Source organism: Amphibalanus amphitrite, unplaced genomic scaffold, assembly GCF_019059575.1.
Source record: "Amphibalanus amphitrite isolate SeventyFive unplaced genomic scaffold, NRLGWU_Aamphi_draft 001426F_arrow, whole genome shotgun sequence".
In the NCBI taxonomy this organism is placed as follows: Eukaryota; Metazoa; Arthropoda; class Thecostraca; order Balanomorpha; family Balanidae; genus Amphibalanus; species Amphibalanus amphitrite.
The window spans coordinates 131,730-157,816 of record NW_024882919.1 but is presented as its reverse complement, the minus strand read 5'-3'; the positions used below and the strand labels follow the sequence as shown (position 1 = coordinate 157,816).

Here is a 26,087-nt window from a genome sequence, read left to right as displayed (position 1 = left end):
TATCATACGTTGCATCGACGAAGTCATTAAATTTGTAACATTATCATACAAAAAAATTGATGTATGCCAAGCTGTTTCTCAAAGTATGCCACAAAAAGTAGCATACTTTCAATGCCAGCAAACTCGGCAAACAGCTGTTGAAAAAGCAGATCGGCGTACCAGAGGTACCTCAAATGTAATAGCATGCCAAAAAACGACGGACTTATGCAGTCATACTTTGTCTTTGTCTTGAATAAGTATTCCTGTACGGAGTTTGGTGAAACTGAATCTGTCATAATATGCCAAAAGTGAATATGTACGCCGCCGTAATGGAATATATTCACTTGGTGAAATCGGGCCCAGGTAGTGGGGGCTATTATTTTTTTTTTTTTGCATAAAAGCAATGCCGAAGAGGTCAGGCAGCCGATGATACCCAGTTTTAACCCGCACCCTGGTGGGGCCTGAGTATAACACAACCTGGTGGCGGGGGATATTTTTTGCCCCCTCGTATCTCCGGAACTACTGGACAGATTTACAGAATTCAAACGCCATTCGATAGCCCTATAACAACTGTCGAGGATAAATTATTTAATTGACCTTGGGGTCTCCAATAACGTCACAGGCGTCACAGGTGAGGTCAAAGTTCTCATTTTTCACCGTTTACCGCGGGCCTTTTAGGGAATGCGTTATGACATGGAGTAAAAAGTATGTTATTGAAAATCATCGATAGAGCGTCGGTTACGTAATACATATGTTGCTTAAAGAGGTCACTGACACCAGGTCAGGTCACAGAGGTCAGGTCACTAAGGATCAAAATATGAACCCAATTAGGGACGTGCGATACATGTTTAATGGCCAATTTTATATTTCCAGTTCAATGGTGTTGGCTAGACGAACATTGGGGTCCGTTTAGGTCACGTTCTGGTCGAGGTCACAGGTCAAGGTCGGGTAAAAAATGTCAAACTAAAACGTTAATATTTTTGCATAAAGGGGTATCTATTCGATGTAGCTCATCACGGGGAATCCAATGGCAGCGTTTGTTTTACTCTACGTGGCCTACGACGGCTAAAAATTGAGTTTCAAGTCATAAACTTTGAACAGCTTTACGCCATAGCTTGGCCAAAAATGAAGTTATCGAGCTTAAATTTGGCTCTAAAAAACACTTTTTTTTTTGTTTTGTAAGTCAAATTCAGAAAATTCAAAAGTGAGGTAGCAGTTTTGTAGTCCTGTTAATTCTACACCTTTTTCACTTTAAAATTTTTTCCTTATCTTGAAGATAAGGAAAAATGTTCAAAGTGAAAAAGGCGTGACAGCCCTTCCCGCAAAACCTTTTCTTAGGTCGAAAATGGCAGGTGGGCGTGAACCTGTAACCTCCAGTATGTTACTGTGACTGCCCATGCGCATCGACTGCTTATATAACTGAAAACACTTCAGTCGTATATTATGTGTGTTACCTTCTTGTTAAATGCATTTTAGATCCCACATATGGCTGAGTTGCCCGGATGTGGCGAAGCATTTTTGATATTCTATTCCGGGAGAATAAGCGTTCGGCAGTCTCATTACCAAGAACTATTAAGTGTCTCGTTGTAATAGCTCACCGTATAGCGACAGGTAACGAGTATTCGGCGGTGGAGCTCGGCCGGGTGTCACGGCTGCGGTCGTTAGTTAGCGCCAATAACTCTGTGACCGTGAGACAGCGCAGGTCGCCGTCTGTGACTCGGGGCAGGTGACGGTCAACAGACCACCACTGTACCACACCCATACCCCAGCCACGGCGCCTTGCCACAAACGGGTGCCCACTGCCGACCACGTCACGCCCCCCCTCCCAGCTACCGCGCTCCGCCGGCAGCGGGCACCGCGAGATGGAGGTTGCACCCCTATCGAGGTCACGACAGCTCGGTATAGGCAACCGATCACCTTACTTAACCTATTCTAACCGGAGCAGCGGAGTAAATGTCGTAAAGCCTGCTGCTGAATTAATATCTAAAATAAGTCAGTTGTATCACTTGATGGTATCTTCACCATTGAAAAAACATGAGGGCTATGAACTATGAGTACATGTTTTTGTGTCCTCTCCGACAAGGGAGTGTGAACAAGAATGTGGGGATCGTTCGTTGGTTCCTCAATGGATGAGGTTCCCTAATGGGATGTAGGATTACCTCTGCTATTGCAGGTGTATTTCTATCGTTCCTCAGTGGGTCGTTAACCATTAATTAGGTTATTAATCGGTTTTAACGTTTGAGGTTCAAGGGAGAAGTGGCGCTGAAATCCCCTCCCGATGGTCTGACAGGAAATGATTGCTGACCCGGCTCTCAAAGTTCCGCAATCGTGTCCGGCGCCCCTCTCTCTCCTCCAAATCTATGTTTTAGGCGCCTCACCTCTCCCCCAGTCCTGTGTGCCATCAGCCCCGTGTGTCGGTTGGTGCCCCTGTCCCCTACATTCCCAGGCTCCCAGCCCTGTGCCGCCCGGTGCCCCAGTCCTCCAATCCCCGAGTGCCCAGTGCCTCCACCCTTTCAGCCCTGCCGGCGCCCTCCACCCCAGCTCCGAGTGCCCGATGCCCGGCCCTCGCAGCCCTGTGCGTCCGGCGCCCTGCCCTCCCAGCTCTGCCGGCGCCCCCGCCCTCTCGACTCTCAGCCCTGTGCGTCCTGCCCTCCCAGCCCTGCCGGTGCCCAGCTGACCCCGCTCTCTCGGCTCTCAGCCCTGTGCGTCCTGCCCTCCCAGCCCCTCCCAGCCCTGCCGGCGCCCTGCCCTCCCAGTCCCTCCCAGCCCTGCCGGCGCCCCTGCCCCTGCCCTCTCGGCCCCAAGCCCTGTGCGGCGTGCGCCCTGCCCTCCCTGCCCCCCCCCCAGCCCTGCGGCGCCCCTGCCCCTGCCCTCTCGGCCCTCCCTGCCCTCCCAGCCCTGCGGCACCCCTGCCCTCTCGGCTCTCAGCCCTGTGCGTCCTGCCCTCCCAGCCCCTCCCAGCCCTGCCGGCGCCCTGCCCTCCCAGCCCCTCCCAGCCCTGCGGCGCCCCTGCCCTCCCTGCCCTCCCAGGCCCTCCCAGCCCTGCCGGCGCCCCTGCCCTCGCTGCGCACGCATAGTGGGGGTGGGAGGGGCGGCGGGACCGGGGTGGGATGCGTGCCAGGCCGGCGTGGTCGGCGGCCGAGCAGGGGCGGTCACCGACACTGCAGAAAGGACGGTGTCGATATCGATACTGCCAATTGACCTTGGAACCGGCCGGCCTGCTGCAGGAATGAGCCCAGGTATATCTCCGCTCGAGCACATCGTCCTCCCAGTCCACGCGGAGCCGTTCTACTGCTCTCGCCGCCCGCCAGCCCCCTCTCCTGGCCCGGCGGCCGCCGCCCCTGGCGCTGCGTTGCAGGATTCAACGAACTGGTGGTGTAGGTCAGAGCCTCCAAGGTTATCCGAGCGAGCTGCGCCAATCAATACTGCACGCACTCTGCAAGGGTTGCAGGCTGCAGCGCGCTAAAACGGGTCACTGTGCGTGCGGCGGCGGCGGCGGCGGCGGCGGCGGCGGACGACCCTGCTTGAACCTGCCGAGGTAAGTGACCGCAGGGGTGCGGGTCTTGCACAGCGGACGGAGACGAGACGGGCAGCAGGGTGCTCGCACGCGGCCGCCGCGCCGCAGGTTCTCCAATCGCACGGCGCCGCGCGGCCGTGCTCGCCGCAGCTGCCGCCGGTCCCTCAGCGGCACCGGTCCCTCACCGCCCGCCCTTAGTGCGCACCCCGTCCCCACAGCGACTCCCGTCCTTAGTGACCGCAGCGCGTGCCGTTCCTGGAGCCCGATAATCACCGGGGTGCAGTGTCGGGTGACGTGCTCTCATCTCGTGCTCGGCAGCGCGGGGGCCGGCGGGTCAGCTGACCGGCGCGGCGGCGGCGCCCGTCGGTGCCATGGGTGGCCGTGCACGCTACCACTGTGGTTGTGGCAGGTCAGTCGGTGCCATGGGCGCCGCCGACTGCCGGGGCTACGGCCGCCGCTACGGCCGCTGCCGCCCGGTACGGCTCATAGCCACATCGATTCAAAAGGCTCGACGGTTGACATAGTGCGAGAGGGTGCATCGCGCTGGCAAAGGCGTATGATCTGTAGTGGTGCAGTGAAGTTTCACCTATGTAATAGGAATATGATCTGTGATCGAAAGTATCTTGGAAAAGAAAGTTGTTGGTTGTGCGTGTTCCGTACGTGTTCAAGAACGACTGCGCGTCCGCAACCCCTGCTGCTCCCCGAAGTATCCCTGGCTGCAGTGTCACGCTGATGCGTCACGATAGGTGACGCACTGCGGAGCTGTCCTTGACTCCTTGTGACGGGCACGGTCGGCCGTGTGCTATCGCCTGCCGTGCTTCTCTGTCGATCGACCTGAGACTAGCGCCGGGGTACCACGATACTGTAGGCTGCAGCTCAGCACAGCAATGGCGCTACATCCCAATGGCGTCCCCGAATCTCCCAACGGCACATTGTTGATGCGACAAAGGGGCACAAAGAGATAACTGCAACGGTGCTCTGTTGGATGTCATTTGCATTGCATGAAAAAATGTTCGTGTCCAGTCTTTGAAAAAAAAAAACTTACCTAAATACTTTTTAACCTTGACGCTTTAAGTATATTTTATATTGCATTTTCTTTGAGGTTAGGTATGCCTGATAATGGTTCACATTCTTTCATAAACTTTCACATTTTTTCACAATTGGTGCATTCGATCGGTTTATACGCCCTTGCTTCTCACAAAACATGTTTTTGAACTAACTATGTTCGGTTCATTAATGACGCAATGTTATGGTGTCTTTCATTCTTTCTTTTATTCTCAATCTTTCGGTTATTAATATTGGCGGACTTTATTTGTTTCGCCTGCCGGCAGTTGTTATCTCGTTAGGACAAGGGAGCCCTACCTCCCACTTAACATTCATCGGGGTCAATAGCGCAGTCTATTTGCGTGACATATCTATGATTTCCACTGCGATTTGACCTGCGGTGTATTACCCAGTCTTCTTGTTTTTGTGCCTCTCGCGAGCTCCACTCTCATTGATTTATGCCAGCTATCCATTGATTTATTAGCTCCGACGACTGTAGAGCTCCTTTGGACGGCTCAACCGTCAGAGGACGGTCTAATCATAGAAATGCCAGTGACCGATCAAAGTCGGTCAGAGGACGGTCTAATCATAGAACTGCCAGTGACCGGTCAAAGTCGATCAGAGGACGGTCTAATCATAGAACGGTCGGTGACCGATCAAAGTCGGTCAGAGGACGGTCTTATTATAGATCGGTCGGTGACCGGTCAAAGTCAGTCAGGGGACGGTCTATAGAACTGTCAGTGACCGATAAAAATCAGTGACCGGTCAGTGACCGGTCAAAGTCCGTCAGAGGGCGCTCAGTGACCGGTCACGATCGGTGTGTGACCAGTGGTCGGCCAGAGTGTGGGCAATGACCACTGACCGATCAGTAGGTATCGGTCAAATGGCGATCAGTTATCAGCCCTGTGTCGGTCAATGGTGACTGATATATGTAGTTACAAATGAACAATTATCAGTTCCCTACCGTATCCGTTGACCGTTGTGACTGCAGTTACTGTGCTCGGTGAGGTAATTGTCCTCCAGCTAACTGCGGCGCTGTTTACGCTCTGCTTAGCTAACCCCGGAGGGGGGGGGAGTATCGAGCTGGTGCCGAGGTCAACCCGGTCAACTAGCGGTGGTGTAACCTAACAACAACGGAGCAACTTGGTCGTATGTTACCGCATCCTACATCAACAATAGTTCACTGCAACAACAAACAATAATAGCTCATAGCACTAGGTATAGCAGCACCGACTCAGAATGGAAGCGCTAACAGCATAATTTTAAAGTAGGTAAGGCACCGAACATGACCCCCTCCACCGCCAATAAAATATCGTCAGTGTGGGTGTAACAGTGAATGAAAAATGGTTGGGGCAGTGGGTCATTTAAAAGACTGACAGGGTCAAAATATGTAACATTTTCTGATAGACCATACTAGAGAGCTCAGAGAGGTCTATGATCCAACCAACATATAGCAACGACCGCACCCTGACGGTGGCATTCTCAATATCTGAGGGGCACTGTCCCGGTGGGCCTGCCGAAAAGCCGCGGCTGGCAGCCCGACCGCCCGCTCGCGCGGCTCTGGCTGCGACCCCGCCCTTGGCTGCTACCCTCGCCAAAGCCAGGAATAGTCGCACCGCCACGCCACGCCACCAGCTCTGCGTGGTGCAACGCAAGATACCCAGTGGCGTATCCAAGGGGGGACCCTGGGGATCCTAGGATCCCCCCTAGAGCAAAAAAAAAATATTTTTTTTTACTCGAAAAAAATTGAAAACACTTTGAGGGCCCTTTTCACCACTTACATTTTTTTACATAATGAAAAATATCAATTACATTTTTAGGGACCCTTTTAGGACTATCAGAGGACCCCTTTAGGCCAACGAGGGACCTTGTAGAGTAAATTAAGGGCCCTTTACAACGATCAGGACCTTCTCAGGCACATAGAGGGCCCTCTCAGACACACAGAGGGCCCTCTCAGGCTTTCAGAGGGCCCTCTCAGGCACTCAGATGGCCCTCTCAGGCACTCAGAGGGCCCTCTCAAGCACTCAGAGGGCCCTCTCAGGCCCGAGGGCCCTCTCAGACATCTCGAAGAGGTCGAAAAGAGCCTTCTGAGCTCACAGAGGGCCCTCTGAGATAAAAAAGGGCCCTCGGAGGCAACAGAGGGCCCTACAATGCAACAATAGAGCCCACTGTGGTCACCAAAGGGCCCTCTGAGGCGAATAGGGGGTCCTTTTAGGCAAACAGAGGGCCCTTTGAGGCAAACAGAGGGCCCTTTGAGGCAAAGGGCCCTCTAAAGGGGTGAATAAAGGAACCCTCTGAAACGAACGGGGGCCAGAGCCCAGAGGGCCCTCTCAGGCACTCAGAGGGCCCCCTCAGACACTCAGAGGGCCCTCTCAAGCACTCAGAGCCCAGAGGGCCCTCTCAGGCACTCAGAGGGCCCTCTCAAGCACTCAGAGGGCCCTCTCAGACATCTCGAATAGGTCGAAAAGAGCCCTCTGAGGTCAAAGAGGGTCCTCTGAGATAAAAAGGGCCCTCGGAGGCAACAGAGGGTCCTCCAATGCAACAATAGAGCCCACTGTGGTCACCAAAGGGCCCTCTGAGGCGAATAGGGGTCCTTTTAGGCAAACAGAGGGCCCTTTGAGGCAAACAGAGGGCCCTCTGAAGGGGCGAATAAAGGGACCCTCTGAGACGAACGGGGGACAGAACCCAGAGGGCCCTCTCAGGCACTCAGAGGGCCCTCTCAGGCACTCAGAGGGCCCTCTCAGGCACTCAGAGGGCCCTCGCAGACCCCGAGGGCCCTCTCAGACATCTCGAATAGGTCGAAAAGAGCCCTCTGAGGTCAAAGAGGGCCCTCTGAGATAAAAAAGGCCCTCGGAGGCCACAGAGGGCCCTCCGATGCAACAATAGGGCCCCCTGAGGTCACCAGAGGGCCCTCTGAGGCGAACAGAGGGTCCCCTGAGGCGAATAGGGGGTTCTTTTAGGAAAACAGAGGGCCCTTTGAGGCAAACAGAGGTCAGTGGGCCCCCTCAGACACCTCAAAGATGTCAAAAAAGCCCTCTGAGGTCAAAAAGGGCACTCTGAGATAAAAACGGCCCCCTCAGGCACCTCGAACATGTCAAAAAAGCCCTCTGAGGTCAAAGAGGGCCCTCTGATATCAAAAAGGGCCCTCGGTGGCCACAGAGGGCTCTTTCATGCAACAATAGAGCCCCTGAGGTCACCAGAGGGCCCTCTGAGGCGAACAGAGGGCCCTCTCAGCCACCTCAAAGAGGGCCCTCTGAGATCGAAGAGGGTTCTCGGAGGCCACAGAGGGACCTCTGATGCAAAAATAGGGTCCGCTGAGGTCACCAGAGGGCCCTCGGAGTCGAACAGAGGGCCCTCTGAGGCGAATAGAGGGCCCTTTTAGGCAAACAGAGGCCAGAGGGCCCCCTCAGACAGCTCGAAAGGGTCAAAAAAGCCCTCTGAGATCAAAGAGGGCCCTCTGAGATCAAAAAGGGCCCTCGGAAGCCACAGAGAGCCCTCTAATGCAAAAACAGGACCCTTTGAGGCCACTGGAGGGCCTGCTGAGGTGATTTCAGGCCACCACATGAGCCCTACGAGGTCATCAGGCCATCTCAGATCAAAGAGGGCCCTCTCAGCCATCTCAAAGAGGGCTCTCCGAGGACTCAAAGAGGTGTAATGATGCAAATATAGGGCCCTCTGAGGGCATTGGAGGGCCCTCAGAAGTGAAATGAAGGCTATTTCAGACCACCTTGGTCCTTGAGCCGTATGACAGTCCCCCTGAGGACAAAGAGTGCCCTCGGAGGCCACTGAATGGCCCTCTTAGGCTGACTCAGGGCCTTTAAGGAGAATAGAAGGCCCCTTGGGACTATTGGAGGACCCTTTCAGGCTAACGGAGACCTTATGACGCCAGCAAAGGTCCATCTGAGGTCGATTGAGGCCTGAGGGTCCTTTAAGACCACCAGAAGGGCCCTCTGAGGGCAGGCTATGAAATAAGCATGCTTATTTTGCTTAAAGCTCAATGTTATAGCACAAAGCGATCTGCTAAGCCTTTAATGGGCTATCAGGAGCCCATTAAAGGCATAGCAAGGCTATTTTGAATACCACATGTTTTACTGCCTTGTACTGTCAAACCGAACTAGGTCAATAATTTTTCCCGCGCCCCGTTGGGCTCTGCCGAGCAACGCGCCCTGTTGGGGGGTGGGGGCATTTTGGCCCCCACCCTAAGATCTCGAGAACCACGCAACCTAGCGACAAGCGGCAAACGGTGTTGGATAGCCCTATCAGGGAACTACCTTGTGACCCAATTTTATTGACCTAGGTCAAACTGATGACGTCATAGGTCAGGTCAAAGGTCCAATTTTCATCGTTTACAGGCATTTCAAGAAATGCGTTGTAAAATCGAGTAAAATGCATTTCATTGAAAATCATCGATGGGGAAATGTTCTTCAAACACATATTTTACTATTTGAGGTCACTGATACCAGGTCAGGTCACAGAGGTCAGGTCACTGGGGGGTCACAATATGAAAGTGTCGTGTGATACATGTTTTATGGTCTATTTTACATGACAAATGCGATTATGTGGGTCAGGAAGCCTTTGGGGCCAGCTTAGGTCACGTTTTGGTCAAGGTCAGGTCAAGGTCAGGTCAAGGTCAGGTCAAGGTCAGGTCAAATTAGGTCAAATTTCAAAGTAAATATTTTTGCATATAATGGGTATCGAATCGATGCAGCTCGTCACGGGGAGTTCAATGGTGGTCTTTGTTTTGCCGTACGTGGTCTAGAATCGCTAATAATTGAGTTCAAAAATTTGACGTCATAATTTTTGAACAGTGTTTTCTCTATAACTTGGCCAAAAAACGAGATATCGATCTGAAATTTGGTATGTACATAGAAGAGCTCAGGGACTATCACATTTATTCCGGCTTATTTGAAATTCGGAAACATTTTGGATTTTTTTTAGTTTTTCTAAAAAAAATCAAATTTTTGATTTTTTTTTGGTCAAAAACCCAAAATTTAGAAAATCCGAGAAAGCTGTTTTGTAGCGCCGCTTTTTGTCTACTAGACCATATAAAGAACTTTGAAATTGCTTGATAACTGTAGATTTGGTAAACGTTTCAAGATTGCATGTTTTTTGCTCATTTTTGCTCGAACATGACCTCAGTTTGACCTCAATAACTCCTGACCTAAGGTGACCTAAGACTTGAAATTTGGTGTGAAGGTGTCAAATTGATGCCCGGGAAGGTACTGAAAATTTTTCAGGAAAAACCACAGGGGGGGGCAAAATGGCCCCCCCCAACGGGGCGAGGGTTAAAAAAAAGCAGCCGGAGTCGCCGCCTTTTTTTAATGCTCCGGCTCTGGCTCCGGCTCCGGGCTATATTCTTTCACGGCTCCGGCTCCGGGCAAAATATGCCGGCTCCGGCGGCTCTGCAGCTCCAGCTCCGCACCCCTGCTTCTAACTCGGCTTCTGAGCCACGACACGCCAAAGGCAGCGTTTGAAGGGACGCAAACAATAATGACGAAATTACTCTGGTCACTTTTTAGATCAGGTCAAAGGTCAGTTCACATAGGTCATCCAATCCAAGGTCAAATTTCGCCAATTTTCAGATCCAATTTCGACAATTTTCAACAAACCATCGCATGACTCGGAAATGAGGAGCTACAGTGCCGGGGAAAAGCGTAGTTAATAGCTCTTTCAACACCCGTTTCGCCGTTTCCATCCTCATGACATTCAAATCCTTCTCCTCCATGCCGCAACCCCTGATCCGGGCTGGACCTGGACGGGCAACTTTATTCCATGCGGGCGGCTCCCATTGGAGCGCACTGCAGCTCCTAATCAAGCACGCTCGTAACCGGGTGCAGTGAGCACTTGGGGGGCTAGTCGGCCTGTCCTGTTGGACAGGCTCAGCCCCGGTGGGCGGTGACTCACCAAGGTGCCCGCCCAGACCAATGTCTCCCTCAATTCCTTTCCTATCATACTTCCGGCCCTGAGCTCTGTTCGCACCCCGTTTATTTATCAGCACGCTGTGAGCATGCTGCTACTTCTTGGCTCCTCATTGGTCGAATTCAAGTGGTCTATTCGTTAGACCAATGAGAGGCCAAGAAGCGCCAGCAATAACTTCCTTATATGGGGAAAATCGACAGCACGCTGATGGACACGTCAGACCGAAAGGGCCTGGGCCCAACCCAACAAAACAATCAAAGCTCTTTTAATGCTCTTTCTGTAAACTGTGCTCAGATTTGACCTAGGCCTGTTAATTCTACACATTTTAAGTCGGAACATTTTTATGTTTCTACAGCTCTGTAGGCCTGTGGCTTTTCCTGCGAAACCTTTTTTTGTCGAAAATGGCAGAACATGACGTCATTTGCGGCCAACCTATCATAGCCTCTGGAAAAAAATTGGTCACAATGTGTAAAATGGATGCCCAGAGAGCTCCTGAAAGTTTGGTGGCGATATTTGCAGTCATTTAGGAGATAGCTACGGAAGAGGACAGGGGCCGTTTTTCCTCCCCCCCCCCTCCCTACGGGGCGCGGGTTAACGCCCTTTCAACTCAGGCTACAAGGGCCCTTTTGCCACTTAAGGGCCCTTTCAACCCAGTCAGTCAAGGGCCCTTTTGACTGCGGATCCCCCCTGAGAGAAATCCTAGATACGCCACTGAAGATACCTATAAGAAACAGGTAGATCCGATGTTTGAAAGTAAAGCCCCAGTCACAAATTTGACGCACCTGTGACATTTCCTGACACCCACGTGACTATTGTATTAACTTTTGTGTTTTGCGATGTTTTGACCTTATTTAAAGTACTGAAAGCTCAAAATGTATGATTAATGTTGTTTAAGGCACACGATGAAATGCTGAATCTTTTGAGGCCAAAATTTGTTCGTTATTTGCATTTTTAGACTAGTATATCCTGGCTCAAACTTTGACCAGTTTGTGTGTAAACCCTATGGTGAAGGGAAAACTTCACGCCCAGCAAGCGTCCTTACAGTGCTGCCAAATCGTGTTTGGTGGGGGTCGGTGCAACGCAGCGCGGCATGCCGGCAGCCGCCCACTGTTTGTCGGTTTTTGCGCGCGTTGCAGAGCGCGCGGCCAGTTGCAATATTGATCGGGCTGCAGCGGCGCGCCACGTGCCACTGACGGCCATCGCGCCGAGTCGGCGACGGGTCGATGTCAGGGCTCAGTTGGCTTCGGTGACAGTGGGCCGTGTGGCGCACAAGAGACAGGTGCCACTACCGCGCCGCCCGCCCGCCACGGTCACACAAGGTCAATGGAACACCACAACAAACCCGCGCGGTCAATAAATTAAAACGGCGCACGGCGTGCAACAAAACATGCACACAGCTTATCCCTAGCCCCGTGATCTACTTATCGAATTTTCGTTTTTGCTTTGATATGTAGGTAACCTTATTAGCCAAGCATAAGCCATTGCTAAAAAGCTCTATTCACAGGCTTATGTGAGCTGACGAGTGACGGGCGATACAAATATTGGGCTCAGAAGTTTTTGGATGGGCCATCCCATGCTCCAGTTCCCAGACCATTCTCCCAGCTCCCAGATCGTCTCCCCCAGCTCACGGTCTGTCCCTCCTAGCTCCCGTCTCGTCCCTCCCAGCCCACGGTCCGTCTCTCCTAGCTCCCGTATCGTCCCTCCTAGCTCCGTTTCGTCTCTCCCAGATCACAGCCTGTCCCTCTTGGCCTTCCGAGCTAGCTACCCTTATAGCTCTGGTCTCATCCCGCCCAGCTCCTGCCTAATGTCTTGTCCCTTCTAGCCCACGGTCCCAAGCTCCGCCTCATTCCTCCCACCTCACGGATTAGCTATCCTAACTTTCGTCTCATCCCTCTCGGCTCCCGTATCGCCCCTCACAGCTCACGATCCGTCCCTCCTAGCTCTCCAAGTTCGTCCCGCTTAGCTTTAGACAGTCCATCACGGTCCGTGCCTCCCACGTCGCCGTCCAACCATCTTGGCTCTTATAACATCCGTCTCGTCCCTCCCAGCTCACGATCTGTCCCTCCGCTCCAGTTTCGTCCCGCCTTACCCTAGACCGCCTTTCCAAGCCCTCGTCTCGCCCCTTTCAGTTCACGGTCCATCTTTCTTGGTTCATGGAATAGCTACCCTGTAGCTCTCGTCTCGTCCCTCGCGCGGCTCTAAGAACAGTGAGCCCGGTCGGTGTCAACCGCTCTGACCCAATCGGCAGAGCTGCCAGCTGTCCTCTGCCCCCCCCCTCCCCCTGCGAGGCCGTGGCCCCCGGCGGCGCCGGCCCCTCAGCTGGCTCAGCCTTTGTGCGTGCGGCTGCGTGGTCGCCAGGCCCAAATCGATCCCGCCGCTGCGTTGCCGACCACCGGCGCAGGCCACGTGGCTTCTCAAAATGGCCGAACGCACGATACCACCCTCCCGCCGGACGTCCACCGAAGGCCTGACTTGGGCACCATTTTGTCGAGGTTGTCTTTTTGCGAAAAATACTTTAGACCTTTGAAATATCTCCCGGCAATTTGCAAATGGCTCATAATCGCCACAACTCTAAAAAAAGCTATCTTAGCTTTTGAATGTAATGTGGTCCATAACATTAAGAACCCGAAAACGTAGTTAGCAGGATGAGATGAGTCATGATATGTGTCGGTAATTGCGTTCGGTTTAAAAAAAGGAAGGAATCTAAAACAGCATATCGAAATTATTGGAATGTTTTGCAATACCTACCCGATTTGCAACGCAACCGTTTACTTTGAGTTCGACCTCTTTGTTCTAAAAGGGCTTAGTTACTATGCATGAAAAATATAGGTCGTACAAGCCTAATTAATGATCTTAGCTTTTCATCATCCAGTCGTTACTCTTGGGAACAAAATATACCTACCTACATGCTTGTTTATTCCGCTATACAAGGGCCTAAAATAAGAAGCGTTCTTAAAGCTATTTTCTTGTAGGTAGGTATATTATCTAATGCATCCAACCAGACAGGATTTGGTACTGAACTGACCCATTTATTCACTTTGAGGGACTAACATGTAGCTTGACATTGCCAAAATCGTCCCCAACTTCCTACTTCGCCCGCGCCACTCGCCTTCCGCTTTAGAGCAGCCCGCGTGACCGTCCGACATAAGTGACCACTGACCAATGCGGCCAGAGCTGCGGTCCTGGCGGTGGTCAGGATAATGTCTGCACCATTATACCGTTATATCAGCCCCTGACCCTGGCCGGTGGCGGAGGGGGTGGCTAGGAACGGTCTCGACCCTGGCCAAGCCCATCAGCCGGCTGCGTCGTGAGCCGTGTCCGTATCACTGGTCGGATCGACAGCGCGGAATCGTTCCGAACCCAAATCGTTCCGTTCCGACCGAGGGGGTCGTACCCCCTCTGTTGACGACCAGCATTGCATGCACCATGCTCAAAACGCTGTTCGAATTACCCGGCACACGGAGACGAACATACGGCTGGCCTCGTGGTCGGCGGTAACACCACGCTATGGAAACGGAGGCCGAATTACCTACCATGGAAGCTGATGTCGGCTTGTCGTTCAGCTTCTATGGCGTTCCCGAATCCCGACACTACCAGAGACGAGGTCGCTCCCCGAGAACGGCTGTCTGCTGTTCATAAACTGTAATGGAGAGTGTCCCGACGTCACGACACACTCTTAGCCGTGAGATTGGTCGGCGGATGAGAATACTGACGTCATTCCATTATTAGACGACATGTCAAATGCATATTTGTCAGCTAGCTGTTTAGTATGAGTTGAGTACTATATAATAAACATCGCGGGCTGCACCGTTTTTTTCCTCGCGAAACCCTAGTTTGATCAGGGACAGAAGTTGAAGGCCTGAAAGGTCCGACCAGCCCCCGTCGTACGTTGGCAGATGTGAAAAAGCCAATAGGAGCACCGAGCACGGGTTAAAACATGACAGATGTTTTTCACGAGTGAGTGCATGAAATGGAGAGCAGCTTCATAGCTATAAATCAACATACCTACGACAGCTTATCAATTCGTGCTCAGTGTGCGTTTAGCCTGGACTAGCAGTCTTTAAATCTTGGGGCAAAGCAGTCATGATATTTGTCCCATCAAAAGAGCCATTAATATCTAACACAAAGATTGAGGTTTGACCAGAGGCCCTCAGTGACCCCGCCGTAGGGCTCCGTTAGACCCAAAGGCGGCATGCCCCCACCACTTGCTGAGTTCCCCCCCTCCCGACCCCCTATAGGACAAAGGTTGGTTTTGCCTGCCGATATCGCTATGTGAAGTCTCATTGCTGTTCATATCAATCTGAACCTGCCTCCCCTTGCATCACAACCGACTTACGGCGGTCACTGGCTCTGTCGCCCCGCAGCGCTCGTAGTCTTGCTGCCACCTGACGGCATTCGGCTGAACTAGTGCTCTAGAGGACGCTGCCAGTGCGTCAGCGGTGTCACGGGATTCACTGTTTACGGCGGTGATTGGTGACAGACAAGAGGGGTGAGGTTGAAGCCTGACGGAAACTGGAACCATGAATTGTGTTTACAAAGATTGAAAGACATTTCGGCAATGTTCGTTGCCTTCATTTAGCACGCGAAATTTCTGCAGCTACCGACTTCGGAGTCTCGGACACACCGCCCTGACTGGCATTTTATATTTCCACAAAGACATAGGTATGCAAGAGTTCATGTCAGGTACCTAAATCCATGCAATCGCAGCCGTTTTTCCATCATTTGCACGTTACCCCTCGCACCTATGGCTCCACACTCCAACGACACACCGTGCGACCACGACTGACGGCTTCCAGTCCAGGCGAGATTCAAATTGAGACAGCACCGTTTATCTCTGTCTCGTTCTGACGAGCCATGTCGTCCCTCAGCCCTCCCATTACAGGGTGGTAATTTAAGCCGGCGCGGTGGTTACCCTTCCCTGCATGCTGGTCCAGCCTGGTCCTCTGTGTCGGTCTTTGACCCGGGGCGGCCGGTTACGTCTTCATTCTGGAGCGCGTCGGTGGTGTGCGGAACTACTAATTACAGCTCCATTAGCCCGATCACAACTCGACGCCGTTCAGAGTTTTACCCGGACGGTGGAGGGTCGGACCAAGTCGGGACCAGAGCGGAGACGAAACTGGGACCGAGACCGAACCAGGATAGAGTCGAGACCAGGACCGAGACGGGATCAGGACGGGACCAGGACCGAATTGGGACCGGGACCGAGTCGGGATCAGGAGACCGAGATGAGATCGGGAGACTCAAGACGGGACCGGGATCGAGTCGGGACATGGATCGGGGCGCACAGCAGCGAAATCAGTTCGATTGTGTTTCGGTGGTGCTACTCTCACTATAAAACAAACATTTGGTGATTTTTTCTGCGAGTCATGAATGCGTTTTAGTCCATTTTTCATTTACGTACTTGCATTTAACCTTTGATTTTAACGTCGCCTTGTCTCGTGCTGATTCAGGGCTCTCACTTTAGGTATAAGGTTTTGTCGGAGAACAAACGTCTGCCGTATTACAGCCTTCCTCTATGTATATTGTATTAGCGAAGCATTCCAATGATGGATTAGTGTCAGCTTCTAGTCAATGACAATAGTAAAAACATATAAAACACAAGCACACACACGCATACACATTGTACTAAAATACCAAAACGCTAGTCACATGTCGAGTTTAAAAGTCGTAAAAACTCTGCTCTAGTTCGAGAGCCGGTGGTGGCAGGCGGCAGGCGATTCCAGGACGAGGCCGCTCGGTACAAGGCCCGGCGCGACATAGACAGCCGGTAAGCCGGCAGCTCCAGCACACCGGCACACGTTGCCCGCGTTGAGCGCTGCGATACAGCGGCTCGCCGAGTGAATAGGGAGCGGATCGCCTCCGGAGCGCAAGGGTCACTCAGCGCCCTGAACACAGTGGAGCAGTCACGGTGGACGACAAGATCAGCAATGTCATGCCAGCCGAGGGCTCTCAACACCGGTGAAATATGTTCAGAAACCCGCGCTCCGGAGACGACCCTAGCACCAAAATTCAGGACCTTCTGCACCTTATGTAAATGACAGCGAGCGGCCCCGCCCCAGACGGAGAGGCAGTAAAGGATGTGGGGGAAAACCTGGCACTGGATAAGGAGCTTACGGGTCTCGGGGGTAAGATGATGACGAATTTTATACAAACATAGAAGGATGGAATTGCACTTTTTGACAACATTTGAAATGTGCTTTTCCCAGGATAGGGTTGAGTCGACCGTCACTCCCAGCATCTTCACAAAAGGGGATGGTTGTAGTGTGTGACCGGATATGGTAAGGGAAAAGGATGAGGTTTTCTTGAGGTTCTGGCCAGTACCCACAAGAAGCAGGGTGGTCTTACTAGGATTCATTTTCAAGGAATTGGATGTGTAATAGGACTGGACAGCGAGCAAGGTGTCTTCCTGTTGTTTTTTAAGGACAGGTAAGTCAGTGGGAAGAGCGGGATCGAGGAGTTGGGTATCGTCTGCATAGGAAATGAGCCGTCCATGAGGAAGGTAGGAAGGTAGGTCATTTGTGAAGATGCTGAAGAGGATTGGGCCGACCAGGGAGCCCTGCGGAACGCCATGGGACATAGGAAGGGATAGGGAGCCGCCTCTCACCACCTGCCGCCGGCCACCGAGGTAACTCGCGAACCACCCGGGGTCAACACCGTACCAGCTCAACTTGGACAATAAAATACCATGGTCAACACTATCAAAGGCGCGACTGAGGTCCACCGACGTGATGGCAACAATGTGACCCTTGTCGACGCGGCGCGTCACCCACTCGACAGCGTCGGTGAGAGCATCCTCCGTTGAGTGATATCGGCGGTACGCATACTGAGATGGTGATAAAATACAGGGTGTCCCATAAGTTCGTTCTCACCTAAATTTTACGTTTTTAGTCTCTCTTGCTTAAAGGCACGCTGAAATTGGTTCGTTACTGAGCTTACGTGGTTGCCATGGCTGGTAGAAATATGCTCCACAGTAACTAATTTCTCTAGACAAAGTAGTTTTTGCTAGAGAGCCCGTTTCCTACACAGACGGCTAACGCCGCAACAAAGAGGTCTCCAATACGGGTACGTCTCGGTATTCAGTCAGCACGTGACCATTCGCGACAATTGAGGGTGATTGAGGCCTACCAATCTGTAGACAATGTCCATCGCTAACTGGACGCACAGTCAGCAAGTGACACCGATGATTTGTCGGGAGTCAATCATTGTAAGTTTATCCTCTTTTTTTGTCAGCTCTCAGGAGTGAGCCATGTGGCCAAAACTGTGTGGCGCCAAAGTGGCCATCAAAAAGGTCAAAGGGTTAGAAAGTTGGTAAGCAGACTTTTCAGGATGGATTACCAGCTGTCTAAGAGTGTTCTTTCGGGGTACATAACTCAAGGTGACTTAAGCTTTGCTTACCGGAGGGCTCAAAACAGTCAAAAACGTCTTAAAATGGCCAAACATGAGTTTCGTTACGCCTGAGGCTAAAAAACCAAAGGGCTGAGGACATCAACCAGGGCATCTGGACTAACTAGTCCACGTTCGAGATGAAACACCCGTCCAAACCCGAAAACAACCCCATAAGGGCGAAGGAGGAGGCCTCCGTTTCGTCCCGTTATGTTCCTATGCGAAAGGCCAAGGTCACGGTATTGTGGGGTTATAGGCGTCCAGACGCTGGCCAGGTTGCGATTGGTGTCCCAGAAACAGCTTTGTGAAGCATAATGCTTTTCCAAGAACATCTAGGAGGAGTTTCAACCCTCAAGCTGAACTCGAACCGCGAGTATGAACACATCTATAGAGGAGAAAATGGCATCCGAGAGGTCGTAGGCCCATCTTCAGGCAAGACAGTGCATTAGTGCACAGGCCAAGCAAAGCTTAAAAGCGGTACAAGGAGACTGTGACAGGCGTTTGTGGCAAGACCACATGCCAGGCACCTCATCGGATCAAAATTTTATAAAAATTTGTTGGTTATGTAGAATATTAGGCTCGTCGAAGCGTAGCGCTGTTCCAGCTTCGAGGAGCTCACGGCGCATGTCAAGTCAGTCTGGGTTAACTTTAAGCCTGCTATGCAGCCAAACATGCCGGTTGGCATGCCGCAGCACATGTGTTCATGTGTTTGCCTATTAAATGGGGAGAACATTGAGGGGTCACAAATATATCAAAACGCAATGTACTCTGTTTCACATGCAAATATAATGTGAGAACGAACTTATGGGACACCCTGTAGAGGACGTATCAAGATAAGAAGCGAGCTGATTGCAAACCACCTTTTCACATACTTTCGATAACACTGGTAAAATTGATATAGGTCTAAAATTAACAGCGCTGTCACGGGAACCAGACTTATGAAGCGGCACGACAGAAGCAAGCTTCCAAGATGAGGGAAAGGTACGTAAAGAAAATGAGGCATTGACTAGATGGAGAATGTGGGGTCCAATCACAGGAAAACACTGGCGAATAGCAAACAGTGGTACACCGTCATGTCCCACCGCACGGGAGGACGACAACTGCCGCAGGGCCACAGACAACTCCGGGAGTGTCGCCGGCCGCAGACACATGCTGGCCGTGGTGACACAGGGCGGCCTCGGCGGGAGTGGCGGGGGGTTGCCGGCTGCCAGTTCAGCGGCAATACGCGGACCGACTGTCGCGAAGTGTCGGTTGAACTCATCCGCCCGGGCCTGCGATAGGCCCTCGCGGGAGTTACCACCCCCGCCCCTCCCCGGACGCAAGGCGAACTCGCGCACGTTTCGCCAGAAACCACGGCGGTCCGACAGCATACCGTCACACAGAAAAGCACGCTTACATTCCGCCAGGCACGATTTCACTCGGTTTCTGAGTCGCCGGTAGCTGTTTCTGTCGCTGTCAGCGCCGGAGTGCCGCCACACTCGGCAGGCCTCGTCTCTCTCCTGTAGCAGGCGCTGCAGCTCCGGGCTGTCGTCGAGCCACGGACAGCGCGGACGGCGAGGGGTCACTTTTCTCAGCGGGCAGTGACTGTCTATCACGCCCGTTTTTCTGCGCATTCCTCGTTTTTAGTGCGCATGAAATCAAGTTACCTGATATCTTCTGTCCAAATTAGGTAACTCCCTGCTAACGATGTCACCTGCTTCGATATCGTTCCGATGCAGTCGTGACACAGCTTTCATATACACAAGTACAGGAGCCCTTTATTCGTGCTACCGGCGCGGCTGTTTCACCCTGCTCCCGGCTCAGACTTCAAGCTCGCCCCTGGTTCCAATAGGCAAGTATAGGGCTTCCCACCGCCTGCCCTGCTGGCTCGGGCGGACCCCTCACGCAGCGGTCGGCGCCGCGATGTGGTCCTCCCCGCCCAACTGGCCCGCACCGCGCCGGGCCGACGTTTTTGCGCCGTTTCCGTGAAACTGTAGCCCGGCCTCTCCCACCGCCTCCAGGCCGGTGGCGTGGCAACCGATGCCCCTCCGCTATGTAAATGCCCGCCGGCCGCGATCCAGTGCCGTTTTTACCGGTCGTCTGTTTTTGCTGTGTAAATTCTATAGGGGACAGCGAGTGGGGCGGGGGGGGGGGGTGCACACCTCCCGGTTTGGAGCAGTGGAGCTGAGCTCTGGGCAATTTCAATGGGGGCTGAGCTCTGGGCACCAACGGGCAACATTATACGGTGGTGTAACTATAGCAAACTTCGGCCACCAGCTCAGGATGCGGAGAATTGGTCGAGGGTAACGGTAGATTTCATTGCATTTGACCTATTATATACATTTTCAGGTCTGGACCATTTCCTTCAGCTAAATCGAAGTAGACGATCTTACTGCTTGGCTACGATCGTCAATCAATGTGGGAGAATTGAGAGAGTCATAAGCATGGTTCAATCTACATAATCCGTCTATAAACGTATTGGGATAAAGTCATCAATTTCCAACATGCAAAAAAAAAAGAGGGGTTGCAGCCTCCCGACCACATTTAACGTTTGTTTTAATATTGTTCTAACTATAATAAGTGCCCAATCGATGGCCGCGTAATCTGCACATTGCATGCCGTTAATGTTGCGACAATGCATCAGTGGGTACCATGTTCTTTTCAATCAGAGCCTCATTGCACCACATGTACAGATATCTGATATCGTGTTACAGGCTGCGAAGGGCGGTTTCACGTCATAGCTCGTTAGGACTGACCCACAAACAGCGGATGATTAGCACAGTTCAGATTCTGCCAGTCACTGAGCGCTGTGCCACACCACTGCCACATCAGCTGAGCCAGCCTCTCCCACCGACCCGCCGTCGCCTCTGCACGCAGCTAGCTCCTCTGCCGTGTCCGCCGGCTTACACACCGCAGACCGGTGTCGCCATAAGTCACACTTCGGCGTCGTTTACGACTCCCGACACCTGGGAGTGCTGAGGGCGCCGCGTATTTACGACGGTGGCCGCCCCGGCGCAGCCCGCTCGCCTTTTGTGCGTGCCGTCCTCCCGGGGCAACTCCCGCGCCGCCGGGGCCGCCGCAGGGGTCGCAGGGAGGGAGGGGAGACACGGAGGGGGGGGGGACAATCGACGGCAGAGGGGCGACTTTTTGCGTAACATTCCCAGACGTTAACTGGTGCTGGGTGACGACAAAAGTGTCGTCCCGGGCCGCGGCGACTCCGCCAGACGAGCGCGCTCCAATCAGAGTTCACACGCGTCGGTAAATAGTGATCAGGCTGTATTGGAGCTGCGCGATCAGACACGGATGTGCTGGGAACACGACCGTACGGTGTGGATTGGAATGTAACTGCTCTGGTGGCTGCCCCCTTCGCCGACTGAATAAAAGGCCCCGGGAGTTGATAAGACCTGTCGAAATTGATAAATAATAGCCGTTTGATGAAAAGACCTGGGCTGAAATTAATTCTCTGTTTAAACGATCTACATCGTATCACTGCACCTTAAAAATATTAAACCATCGCGATGGTTAAAGGAAATAGTTCACTTTCACGAAATTATTTTTTTTTGCAACGGATTTATGATTTTTTATGTTCAAAATAATCAGCAAAGAAAATAAAACCTTTTTACAACAAAAGATTATTTTCTATATTTTGATATAGGAAGAACTTTTCAGTTTCTGTAAGGCACACGCGATCCAGTATGAAAAGAGCATGGGTCCCGAAAATTCTTCAGAAACAGAGAAATTATCGCAGCCACCGGCATTTGGGCGATCTGCTCGATCTGATAATGTTCCCCTGAATGTCCTAATTGATCAGTACGAGAATTTCTCTAGAGTTCTCGTAGATAATTTCTCTAGTTTCTGAAGAATTTTCGGGACCCATGCTCTTTTCATACTGGATGGAAATATATGCAAGGCACACATCCTCAACGCAAGACACCTTTTTCGGGACGAGAAATAGAATATCTTTGCCTAGGGTGATCGTTGGGCTGTAAAAGCTCCTGATTTATGCTCGTCTCAGCCCAAGCTACGGAACTGCTATTCCAGTTCAAAACCCATGTTAACCCGCGAGTTGCTGGGGGGGGGCGTTAAACGCCCCCACTTTTTTCGCCGGGCCATAGCATAAAAACGGCGCGCCGCAGGCGCGCCAAATTTTGGGTACCTGTAGGGAATTGATTTATGTTTATTGGTACAAAGTTTCAAAAAAATCGGTCGGAAAATTTTTGAGATATCGAGGTTCAAGTGACGTCATGATTTCTGAGTTTTCGACCAAAAACGGCATATGTTCAAAAAATCATATAAAATCACAGAATAGACATACAGACATGCCGTAAACGCCATTAGACTGCCAATACTATGAACAATCAAATGGCTATCTTCGATTATTGATTATCGTTCCGCATTTTCCAAAATCTTGAACTGAATCTTGGCAATTTCTCTTGACTACTTCACGACCATGATACATGAATTTCTTAAATTGAACTTTTTGAGCCAAACACGTACACATATGATAAAATGAATGTCACCATCGTGTTCTACGCCCCAAATTACCCATAAAACATGTGTCACAGGCTGCGAATATCAGTTTTGATTTTTGGGGATATGTGCCTACCCGGTTGACCTGACCTTGACCCTGACCTATGCTTGACTAACCCCTACATGGAGCTGACACTCTTGTAGGCCTTATATGATGGATTGTGCACCGTTTTGACAGAGTTTATGACGAGAGGCGCCCATTGCGAAGTCCTGAAGTCAATGCTACTGAAAGCCCGATTTCAGGTGTTTGACCTGACCTTGACCCGACCTGTGACCTCAAAATTCAACTTTAAAGTACTCATCTGAAGCGTCTCGTCGCGTTCTTTCGTTTGCCGCCTCGTGCGTTTCGCTGCGCCTATTGGTTCTCGAGTTATCGGCTGGGGGCGTTTAACGCCCCCCCCCCAGCAAACGGTGGGTGGCGAAATACCCCAGCAACTGCCGGGTTAAAAAGTGAACTATTTCCTTTAATTTCAACGATGCATCATTGAAAAGGGATAGACACTTTGCGGCGTGAAGGCTTGAAAAGTTCCATTATTCATCAAACTTACCTAAGTGTTTTTAATTTGTGCAGATTTTACGAAAACGATTGTCTGACTCGAGATCATAAACTGCTTTATGCTATGTAATGAGTAGGTACCTACTATAAGCATTTTAATGTTTATCCAAAGCAATCAGCCTTAGATGCTAAAGAATCATAAACAGCTGCAATCATATGGGCAAGAGTTTGGCATGTGGAAACAAAGGATCTGCAATATCATCCATGTATTTAATATTGTTCATATGCGTCTTTGCCCTTTACCTATTACGCAGCTATATAGTTATTATTTTTTATTGTGAGAACCTGTGCGGCTAAAGTAAAGCCTTCTCGAGTTTTAGCTTAGGATCAGCATAGCTGACAAAACGAATGGTTCCTAGTCCAGCTTCCTGATCTGACCGGCTTTATGAACTGACCTTGACCTTGAGCCTTGAGGTCAAGACGGAACACCTTATTTATCCTCTACCAAAGTACCTACAATAAATACGTGACGCATCTGAGCTTGGCAAATGCGATGAGGTCAAAATCGTTGCTCTGCAACCACTTTTGCAAAATAAATATTAAAATGGACCCGGACTTTTGGTCGTTGACCTAACCTTATTACCTTAGAGGTTTCTGGACATATTTATTTTCGGCTTTAAAATTGAACACCATTTGTTGCGTCTGTAAATTCGCACACTGGTGCTAACGTTTACCGAAAAGCTTTAGCTAAATGAGGGGCGAGACGGTCGGATGAGATTCGTGTCCGCCCCCACGTAGAAAACCGAAAGGGCGGACGGTGAAGGTTGGTTGACTTGAGTGCCTAATCATGCAGAGAAATGTTAGCAAAGTCTGAGGTCAGATGAGTGTGAGACTATAGATTGAGGGCAACATGAAAGCTAAGCATAAGCGGGACAGGCGAAGCTGAGCTGAATTAAGCATCTCAAATTGCTTCTCGCTCGCATGCCTTGTTCGAACCGTATCCCACTACGGCCTAACAACGCCCTATACAACCTAAGCGGCAGGCACGTACCCAGGATTTCGCCCAGGAGGGGGCCACCTGCTTCCGAAGGGGCCCTTAAGTCACCCGGGGGCCCCCAGGCCGCCCAGGCGACCAGGGGCCCCAGGCAACCAGGGTGTTGTGTATCGAGTGGTCAGTACTTTCCTTATTCTGCTACTTCCGATTGTACTTCATGCTTTTGGCTGACTCCAAAGACTCCTTTTTACTCAGAACGTTTCTTCCATACTACACAAGGCCAAGAACAACAACTTCCAAGGTTCTCCATATGAGGCACACTCTCTAAATCCAGGCAGAGTAAATGACGTCACAAGAGACATCATCCTAATACACAACACTCCTCCCCACTAAACAACACTTTACAGGTTCATGCGCACTACAGGTTTACGCTCACGCTGGGGATGAGTGCGCAGTTCTGGGGTCTTCCGGATGACGTCCGCTGGACGTGCCCTAGGACCTACAGTCTCTTGTTCAGTGTTCGCCTTCGCTGCTGACGCTGCTTCAGGTGACTGTGTTGCAGCGATCCCATCTTCCTCCAGCACGAGCCCGCGGTTACCGGTTGAAGTTACCGACTGTTCCACAGCGCTATGCAGTGGCGGTCCATGTTCCCGCTGCACCGCTGGTGCGTCTTGCGCTGGGAGATTGCAGTGCTCAGACGGATTGATCTCCTGCCGCAGATTAGTCACTGGAGGTCGGACACCTGGCAGACAGACAATCTGATCGATGTGTCGACGCCACACTTCGTCTTGCACTTGGACTAGGTAGTGTTTACTGCCTTGTCGTTCGATGACGTCTCCCTCCCTCCATTTCTGTGCACCTCGGTAGTCGCGGACCAGGACTGATTCGCCGACTTCGAGCGTTCTGTCGGTTCCCTTCTGTGATCTTTCTACTTGTTCCTGTTGCTTCTCTCGAACTTCACTTGCGAGGTTGGGCTTCAGGAGGTCCAGGCGGTTTCGTAGCGGCCTGCCCAGCATCAACTCCGCCGGTGTACGTCCTGTTGACGCTTGTGGCGTACTGCGGTACGCCATCAGGAAGTTCGGGATGTTGACCTTCTTGCCTTTTGAGGCCTTCAGCAGGTTCTTCAGACAACCCACTGCTCTTTCCGCAGCTCCGTTAGTGGACGGCTTGTACGGCGCTGTGACACTGTGCTTGATTCCGTTCCTCTCCAAGAACCCTTCGAAGTCCTTGCTGACGAGTTGTGGACCATTATCCGTAACCAGTTGGTGAGGCAGTCCCCACCTAGCGAACAGGTTCAGCAGGTATTCAATCGTCTTCTCTGTTGTGATGGTCTTCATTGGAGCGATTTCCATCCACTTCGAGTAGCTGTCGATGACAACCACGTAGAATCTACCTTCCACAGGACCAGCGAAATCTAGATGTATCCGTTGCCAGGGTCCCTTGGCATACTCCCATGGGTGGAGATCTCCGCTTGGTGGCTCTGCTCGCTTTTGCCAGCAGCCTTCGCAGTTCCGGACTTCCGCCTCGATCTGCTTGTCCATGTTCGGCCACCAGACGTGCATCCTTCCGAGCTGCTTCATCTTCACCATTCCTTGATGTCCGGCATGCAGCTCGCTCAGCACTCTGGATCTCAGGTTCGGCGGAACCACGACGCGACATCCCCACATTAGACATCCGCGCTCCACGGTCAGTTCGGTTTGCCTCATCTTGAATGGTTGTAGCTCTTCATTTACGGCTTCTGACCAGCCGTTGTGCACGAAGTGCATCACCTTCGCCAGGATTGGGCTTCTGGCCGTCTCTCGTTGAATCGCTGCGGCCGTCACCGGACTTAGCGACTCCAGTTGTCCGATCAGACAGACAGTGCACTCGTCTTCTGGTGCTTCTGACTTCAGCACTGAGCCTTCTCTCGGTAGACGTGAGAGCCAATCAGCTACTGGAATCTGTTCCGACTTCCTGACTTCCACAGAGAAATCGTACTCCGCCAACTTCATCGCCCATCTCTGGATCCGTGAGGCAGCCAACGTCGGCAGCGGCGCCTTAGGTCCAAAGACGTGAGCTAGCGGCTTGTTGTCCGTTACGAGCTTGAAATGGCGCCCGTACAGGAACTGCTTCAGTCGCTGAAATGCCCAGACTACACAGAGTCCTTCCCTTTCTATCTGAGAGTATTTCCGCTCGTGTTCACTCAGCGATCTTGACACGTACATGATCGGCCGCTCATCCTTCCCTTGAACGAGTACGGCGCCTAG

General features: G+C 51.8%; 1 protein-coding gene across 1 annotated transcript in view; it reads left to right on the top strand.

Moving 5' to 3' along the window:
- Positions 1–3,402: 3,402 nt before the first annotated feature.
- Positions 3,403–26,087, top strand: part of LOC122372976 (ecdysone receptor-like) — a 136,004-nt gene continuing 113,319 nt past the window's right edge. The window contains exon 1 of the mRNA XM_043350681.1: positions 3,403–3,517. The gene's annotated coding sequence lies outside the window, so the exon portion shown is untranslated. The remainder of the gene's footprint in view (positions 3,518–26,087) is intronic.